The following is a 9,194-nucleotide window of genomic DNA, read 5'->3' as shown; positions in this document are numbered from 1 at the left end:
TGAGTGTTCTGGTTGGCCCAACTTCAAATGGTCGTAACTTTCTAATCCTAACTCCAAATGACTCCATTCACGTTGTTGTGTCTTCATTTTTTCAAGTTCTACACAATGGAAGAAAGAAAAAACACTTTTGAGTGAGGGAAGGCTATATTTTTGGAAAGAGAATCTCTCCCCTCTTTGTTGGTTCTTGAATGAACATGAATGCTTGATTATAATTGTTCTTAGGCCATTAAAGGAGGTAAAAGAGGCGGTTGAGGTGTGCTGATGATGCATTAACTCAAAGCCAATGAGGAAGAGAAGAAAGCAAGGAAGGGTTTGCTTGTTGTTGTTTTGAAGAGCTAGAAGCCAAGGGGAGAGAAGGTGTGAGCACCAAACTTGGCAGTGCAAGTTCCTAGTCATCCCAGGTAACCGGTTGTGGGATTCCTAACCTTGGATTTACATTATATGCACATATGATGATATGTATGTATTCTAGGGTTAGTTGTGGATGAATTGTATACATGCTAGGTTAGTTGTGGATGAATTGTAGGCATATGCTAGCTTATTTTGGATGTACACACAAGGCAGGGCTTGACTACAGGGCATTGATATAAGCCCCAAATTTATTGTATTCATGTATTGAGTGCTTAGCGGGTGCTAAGCACTGGGAGTGGGTACTACACATTGTACCAGCACTACAAGTGTCATCTCAACTTCAGCTTGAGAAAATTGGGTGTGGGTGCTCTCGACTGTAGGTGCAGTCAAAAGTAGTATATTGATGAGTAGGTACAAAGCCTTTATAGGCACTACTCCGGGAATATAGGCATATTACCAAACCTCATAAAAATCCTATGCTGTGGATGCTTGTTGTTTGTATTTTATATTGAAGTCCATGGAATACAGAATGGATGTGCACACTTGGAAGTTCCCATGAGAGGCTAAGTGTGCATATGACTATGTGCAAATAGGGACAGGTACAAGGACATATCGAATAGGTTTTAGGGATCAGAATTGGACTCACTGATTCACCTCCCTCTTAGTGACTTCCGGGTTACAACAGTATACTGAAGTATTGGAATACCTCAGCCACAAGGGGATGAATGGGAAAGTGGAGACCACCCATGAAGGCCTCCTCAAACAAGCAAACTTCGTGACTTACCAGCATACAAGAATATTCATTAAGGCAGGCGCGTCTAGAGGGTGATTGACTCGGGGATGTGGAACCATAACCTAATACCACCTAACTCCCCCTCCTTCAGATGACTATAAGTTCAAGGCCTTGAGCCCAATTGCTATGAGAATGAAGGTGTGCCCAAAGCCCCTCAGGACACCAAAGACGATCAGACTAGGACTCATCCATGATGGAAGTATGGTGACAAAGACTGGCACAACGAAGGAGCCAGAGGCATCCTCTTGAGCCATGCTAGACAAAACAGGGACACAAGGAGAAAATATGGCCATATTGGCGGTGGAGATTGCTGCAATCTCCGCCTCCCGATCTCGGGTAGAAGCCATTAATGGTGGAAAGAAAAGACCAAAGACAGGAGGAAGAGTGGAGAAGTTAAAGAAAGAGCTTAATGGTGGAATGAAACACGACAGTGGTGGCGAAGGTCCTGGAAGAAAATGGGGCGCACCAATGATACGCCAACAATGGAACTCTTAAGCGTAGGGAATAAGAAGATGGAAGTGAAGAAGATGAAAAATAAAGCTTAATATGACACTTCTCCCCAAAGCATGTGTGGGGGCAATAAATTAGGGATAGGTCATAAGACATAACTCATGGGAAAGGGTACAAACCGAACAGCCCCAACGGAGCACTTGAGGCCCCCTTAACACCATGTTGGACATGAGGAAGGTAACATGGCACCTCCCTATTCGCCAACCATCATAAGGGGTGTCTCTTCGACCATGAAAAGCTATCGATGCCTCAACACGTCTCTCGAAAAAGTTGTAGTGCATTAAAGGACAGGAAATTCAAAAAATGAAAGGTAAATCCATTGAGGCAGTTATCCTTCCCTCTCAGCCATAACCAGAAGAAGCAACATCTTTAGCTACATAGCAACCCAAATAATCCAACTGATCATAAGTGGCTCGGTAGGTGTCGGGGGCAATCTGTTATGGAAAAGATGTATTACCCTTAAGATTGCATCACTAGGATCGAGCGAGTAACAAGAGCGATTGGGATGAACAACAATATGGGCCATGCCGAATGGCTTTGACTCAACCAACTCAGCTATCTGACTCACTTTGCTAAAGAAATCCTCAGTTAATGGAAGGACAAGGTCAATCCGGCGAGCCAAATTCGGTCACTTTTTGGACCTTAAGTGGCCTCTGCCCAAGCCATCGGATTCACACAGTGTCAATCTGGTGACTTAAATTTAGTGATAGTTCTGATACTTTTTGTGGGAACCCCGTGGGTCCCCCTAGATGTTCTTAGCATGTATTAATGCCCATTTACCCTTTCACCTAGGACAAACACAATGAATGGCTGGCAAGGTGCCTACATGAGGGAAGTGACGCAGATGTCCCATTGCTCAGTAAAAAAATGGTTAAACAAGCTCAATGGCACTAGATCCATGATTGAACGGTTGGCCCAGGGCCTCACCAGCCAAACAACAAACAGCATGTACTACCAATTATTAGGGTAAGTGGTTCGCCAACCAGACCGACCAATGCATGAAAATAAAGAGGGGTGCTAGTCATCTCCCCCACTGGCAGATGAAAAGTATAGGTGCTCGGCCACCATCTCTTAGCCAGGTCCCATGTAAGCTCTACATCTAGGTTCCAAGCACCTAGATGGAGGCATGGACAGAAGGACAAGTTGTGGATCTGTTGTCGCATGTAGAGATGGAAGCTATCAAACCACTCCCCTACCCTGTTGGGTAGCCATGCCTCCTGTAAAAAGGCGTTGTATACATTCATGAAATTTCCTAGCCATAAAACATGAATATATCAGGCATTTTCTTGGTAAAAAAAAAATATGAATACACAAATGTAGGTGAAAACATATATATATATATATACTATCATACTATCATACTATTATACAAGTGCATGTACTCAAACAATAACTTGGAATGTCTGGGCTGCAAGCAACCAACCAGATTGAAACTAAAGATGAAGGTGATTTGTTGGACCCGTATTGCATTGCCAATGTGGTTTACTAGGTGATGACATCATTTTTAACTTCCAGTCTGTCAAGTTTGAATGTTTTCATTCTGCAGTAAAAACTTCCTAGATCTACTACATATTTAATGACAAAACAAGCTTGGTTGACTTTGTTTCACACCTACTTTTCTTGTAAACTTACTTGTTTTGTAATTATTGTGTTAATTGTCCCTTTTTTCCATTTTTCATCATGATGTTCTTATTTTACGATGCAATTCCCTAATAGCTCAGATGTTCCAGCTCTTCATTTCCACTGGTTTGAATATTTTCATTTCTTGCCAAGCCGAACTGAGGGCAAGTGTCTTTCTGGCCATCGAAGAGGAAGATCGTGTGGTTGAGTCCCATCGGTCACCATATTAGATGGCCTTTGATTAAAGCTAATTGGAAGCCCAAAATGCTCTTATTTGATTCTGTACCTTTCTGAAAATTGCTTCTGCATTAGGCACTCAGTGCGAACTGCTAAGGGTGAGGTGTCATACCAACTTGAGGTTTGGGAGTTCTGTAGCATTTTTCTAAAAGTTTGTTGTGGTTTTGAAGTCATTCAATTAAATGCAGTTTACTCCCAAGTTTATTAATGTGTTTGAGGAAATAAATATTCAAAATTAATATCTTCCTTAGCATCTGCATGCAGATATTAACTATTAAAGATGGGATTTGGTGGGGGGGGAGGGGGGGCGGAGAGAGATTGGGAAGACACATATGCATGCGGGAATCTATGTGCGTAAGTTGCTGAAAGAAATTCTATATGTAGCTTTCCTCTCTAATCCGTTATTTTTGCACTTTGATGTGCTTCATGCTGGAAGGCTATTGACCGCTCTAATATGTGAATACTTGTACTGGGCACAACTGGGCCACACCCTAAAAGTTTATCTGCCAGAGTATAATTTGGTAATCATGTAATTTTTTCTGCTTCACGCAGTACTGTTAATTTCAGATTGTGACTTGAACTTTAGTTTCTTATTCTTTTCCCCCCTTTATTTAGGAATGATTTGTAGAAACGCAACCCTAAAACGATGCAGAAGATAATGAAAAAAAACAAACAATGCACACGGATTTTACGAGGTTCGGTAAGGTTGCCTACGTCCCCGGTGAGATGAGATCCTGCTTCACTATCAATGGAGAATAGGGTTACAGCGCTCGTCCTCACACCTCTCAGTATTGTTTGCATTACAGAGAAAGAAACCCTCGCTACAAATATATATCGAGAAAAAAACCCTAATCCGGATTAAACTACAATTGCCACCCTAATCCGGATTAAACTACAATTGCCCTCAAATAAAAAATTCGAGCGGGGGGCTGCGCCCCCCTTGCAACCCCCACGGCCCGCTAACCGGCTAGCAGGACCGCCGTCCTGGCTGTCTAGGTGCTGCACCAATACTCCCTGGATTAAACTGCGACGGAATACAAGACATCATACACCAACATGATTTTTCTCCCTCTTGTAGCAAAAGGATTTTTTGAAAGCTGAGTTGAAAGATTTTAATAGCAAAAACTGATATGATCTCAATAGGAATGCAGAAGGTGGTCCTTTGCATCTGGATGTTCTTGAAAGAGATTTGAAGTATGAGGTATGATGCTATATCCATTTTGGGTTCTATTTTGCAGTTATTGAATTCAGAACTCTACGCTAAAAAAAACTGTAATCGATTTGCTTAATTTTAATAAATATGTGTAGGCCTTCATCCTAACCACCACATATCTCAAAATAAACAAAATTTTGATAATTTCTCAGTTTTAGGATACGTGAGGGAAAACATCACACTCCAAAATTGATTTAACAGTCAATTTCAATGAAAGTTCTAAAATTGAATGGTGATAGTATAAAACAAGGTTTTGGGTGGACTTCTGTTCTCCTTATGCTGGGTGTTATGTGATGAAAGAAATATTTAATATTTCTGCCTTGCATAGGCATGTATATTATCGTGAGGTTCACTGGGATTCCTCTAAAGATTTAAACTGTTAGTTATTATTTCTTACCTTTTTAGGTAGTTCTGGTTGAAAGTTGTGTTTTACGTATTTACATAGATTATGCTGAATAATGTTCTTACTGAATTTATCCCAAGCAAGGGCTACTGGGAGGAGAGTAGGTGGTTCAGAAATTGAATCCACATCTAATCATGAGTCCAGAAATATTCGGAAGCCCTCTGATATGTGCACAACAGGGAGGAAGGATAAAATAGGGAAAGAAGAGGAGATAAAATAGGAATTAGGAAATAAAAAAGGAAATAGATAGATAAGTCACTTTACTGACCAAGCTTGGGGTCTCGGTTAATTGGAAGGTAGCCAACCTCTTGGCCTTATCGAGGAAGCCATGACCTCCTTCTCAAAATAGAGAAAACATAGGAACCAATTATCATTCAAGTCTATCTTTCATTCCAAGTAATCCCTACTTAAATAGGAATTCAAAGAAGTTACAACTCCTCTCATCCACTTACAACACTTCCCCCATTAACTATACTTCTAGAAAACTATAAAACTACCCAATAACTACTAACAACATAAATATTAAATTATAAAAATAAGTACACCTATGCCACGTCACCCACAAACACCTATCTAACACCCTCTTCATCAGCAGTTGCAGGAGGCTTACCAACCCTTGAAAGGTAACAGAACAACTTTCTTTGTTATAAGTAATATTCCTTACTGTTCCTCTTTTCCATTTCTTCACTGATATTTCCATTCTGTGGATTAGGCCGGTTCCTGTTTCTGAGGAATTTGGTAAGTCATATCCCTGTTCTTTATCTGCTTCCTGATTTCTCTTCCCTGACACTTATCAACCTTTCAGATTGGAGAATATGCTCTTCTATGGCTGGTTATAGGAAGGATGAATACAATTTGATATATGAGAATGATGAGCTTTCAGAGAATGTAGTTCGAGCATCAAATGCCTTAGAAAACATCCAATTGGACAGAAAGCATGGAATCTTACAACATCTTGACGGTATGTCTTTTGATTTATCTTGATTCTGTTAGATTTTCTGCATTATACTGTGAAAATTTGAAACCATATTATGGTTGCCAATTTCACCTGTTTCATTTTAGTTTCTTGTAATTGTGGGAGATATCTTCATGCTCAGGGGGAGGGAAGTTTCTTCCCTCACAGAGTTTGGAGCCTTTTCTTAGTTATTTCGTGGATTTCTCGAAGTATATAGATCTTGGAACTTGAAACCATAGGATTGTGTTATTTGTTGCTGCTTCATTAATTGATTATTGGATTCTTACTTTAAGCTATATATGGTAACCCCGCACTCCAACTTGCCTCAAATTCTTCTCTGTAAAGATAAGAGTTTGTTTGGCAGCTTGGTAGTGTCTCTGAGTTTAAGATGAAGTCTTTATCAGCATTGGCAAATCCTCGAAATTGCATTGTGTAGAATTTCTTTATGGACAAATGTTTTCCTATGTAAACTCTTCCCCCCCCCCCCCCCCTTGATAAATAAGGACTCTATACGGGCTGAAACAAACTACATGTATTTCAATCACATGTTAACCTATCATCCCACAACCCTCTCATCCCCCTCCACTGTAATTGAAATTAACTAGCAGGGGAAAAGGAAATTTGAGACAGTTTTGAGTATTTGTCAGAAGTTCTTTGACTAAACTTAGCAATTTGGGTATTGCCATATGGTTGGCTTGGAGGAGGAGCTATTAGTATCCATTCAAGGGCCTTTTACATTTCAAAATTTGATTTAAGTTGTATATATTTTCTTATTACTTTACACCACTTCTTTTTTCTGTTCGTGTAGGCCTTCCCCTTTTCCTTTTAAAGCCTTTAAGTTGCACTTCATTTCTGCTCACTTGGCCAAGATATGTGTACAAATATGCATGCATGGATGTATGGACACAAGACGAAGGATTTGTAAGTATCTTCTCTTTTGTACTTCAATCCCGTCTTCTGTAATATGAAACCCTCACCATTGCGACTTGCAAGAAGACTGTTATGTTTTCCATTGCCTAGGATCATGGCCTGGTATAATTAATCCTCTATTGTTGGTTATCAACTTCAACCACATTGTTTACTGATGAGTTGCTATTAACAACATCATCTAACACTGAAACCCATTCTCTATTCGATTCTTTCTCTCTGTAATGCTCTGATTTGGTCCAAGTTTTCTGTCCATAAACCTTTATCATAATTTGTTTACTCCTTGACAATTTCACTTCATACTTCTACCCTCGACTTCTATCTTATAAATTTGTTAAGACACCATCATAAGACCCTTTGTGCTAACATTGTTTGGATACAAACCAGGGGCCATTCTTTGTTCTACTGTAGCATATTGCAAGGTCCATCGCACCTGCATAGAGTTGTGGGACTAACATGAGATTTCAGCCGCACTTGGGACCTGTCAGGATTTCCACTCAACTGGAATTTTAGCCAATCATAAATTCTTGTTTTGAAATTATTAAATTGCTCCCTATTGAGCCTGAACTGCCATGTTTTCAATTTATTTTAATTTTTTGGTTTTTGTTTCAATCTATCCTGCACATAATTCTGTTTGTATTTGATAGTTTTAGTCATGCTTTCAGTCTATTTTGTCTCTTCTTTGAAGACATTTTCATCAAGAGTTATATGTTGGCTTGCATATTTGAAATTTTCTTATGCTTAAATCAGTCAATCTATTATAATTCAGGTACAGAGGTACTAAAATATTAGGTTAGTCTCTTATCATCTATGTTAATTAATTATTCATGTTATCAATATTTCTGTATCATTTTTTAGCTGAATGATGATAAGCATACTTTTGGTAATTCATTAGGGAACCATACAACTCCAATCTCAACTAAGCCTTATTCCAGTGAAATGGCTTTGGCTACATGAATTGTTTTTTACAATATACTCTATTTTTTAGTCATATTTGTTGTTAATCCTTGGCCATGCATATCTTCTCCTATGGCTTCTCCCAAAGTTACTTTAGGCCTGTTAGAGAGATACTAACCAATGTTTATCATGTATACTTAAGAGAATCTGGTTTTTAATTACTCTTTCAGCTTCAATTTGCAAAAGTAAATATTTGAATGATTCTATTGGAGATAATATAGCATAAGCAAGTGTATTTACTATTATTTCATGCAGTTTCAGTTGAACTACAATGTATCTTCAACTATTTTTGGGTGGGACAACAAGAGGAGGCAGGGGAGGTAAGACTTTATCTTTACGTGTATTTTATTTTGTGATCATATTAATTTCTCCTTAGCAATTACCTGAATTTCATTTCTCTACAACGGTGATGGTGACTTCCTCTAAAAGAAAAGAGCAACCCAGTACCAGGCTCCTGCTACTGTAGGGGGTAAGTGTACACAGCCTTACCCCCCGTTTCACTGAGATTGTTTCCAAGTTTTGAAAACAATGGTGAGTTTCCTCTAATTCTTGTAATTACTTTTTGGTTATATCTTTGGATTGTTACTGTTGTTAGTTAGGTAGGTATGCCCTCATACCTTCCCCCTTTCTTTGATCAGCAAGGCCAAGAATTTTATTATGAAAAGAGAAGGAAGTCATAAGTGAATGGGAAATATCATTATTTTGAGAAGTGAAGCTTGGCCAGTTACATGTTTATAAGGACATGAGATCCGACTATTTCAATTTAGTCGGGCATTTTCTTATTAATGGAGCAGTTGTTGCAGCGTACATGTCCTTGGTAATTTACATGTAGTCTCTGAAAATAGATCCTTGGTAATTTTTATGTAGTCTTTAAAAGATCATTAAACAAGTTCTTGGCAATTTGTGTGTAGTCTTTGAAAGATCATTAAACAAGTTCTTGGTAATTTGTGTGTAATCTTTGAAAGATCATTAAACAAGTCCTTGGTAATTTACGTGTAGTCTCTGAAAGATCATTAAACAAGACCTTGGATGCAGTCTCTGAAATATCAATCTCGATTCAAAATGATATTATCTTTTAGGTTTTATTGCTAGGAAAGGAATCATTAAATACATTTTTTCTTTGTATATGAAACAATCGTCATATTCAAACGAACTTTATGTTTTCTTAGTAATGTGGATTCCTTTTTATGATTTTAAAGCTGCACAAGGAAGGTGTGTTTCATCAACA

General features: G+C 38.7%; 1 pseudogene; it reads left to right on the top strand.

The window, feature by feature from the left end:
• The first annotated feature begins 1,429 nt into the window (after positions 1 to 1,429).
• On the top strand, positions 1,430 to 8,866 carry LOC122092399 (annotated as a pseudogene).
• Positions 8,867 to 9,194: the final 328 nt, after the last annotated feature.

This window comes from Macadamia integrifolia, chromosome 10 (assembly GCF_013358625.1).
Source record: "Macadamia integrifolia cultivar HAES 741 chromosome 10, SCU_Mint_v3, whole genome shotgun sequence".
In the NCBI taxonomy this organism is placed as follows: Eukaryota; Viridiplantae; Streptophyta; class Magnoliopsida; order Proteales; family Proteaceae; genus Macadamia; species Macadamia integrifolia.
Note: the sequence above shows the minus strand (reverse complement) of the source record. Positions and strands in the feature narration are given on the sequence as shown.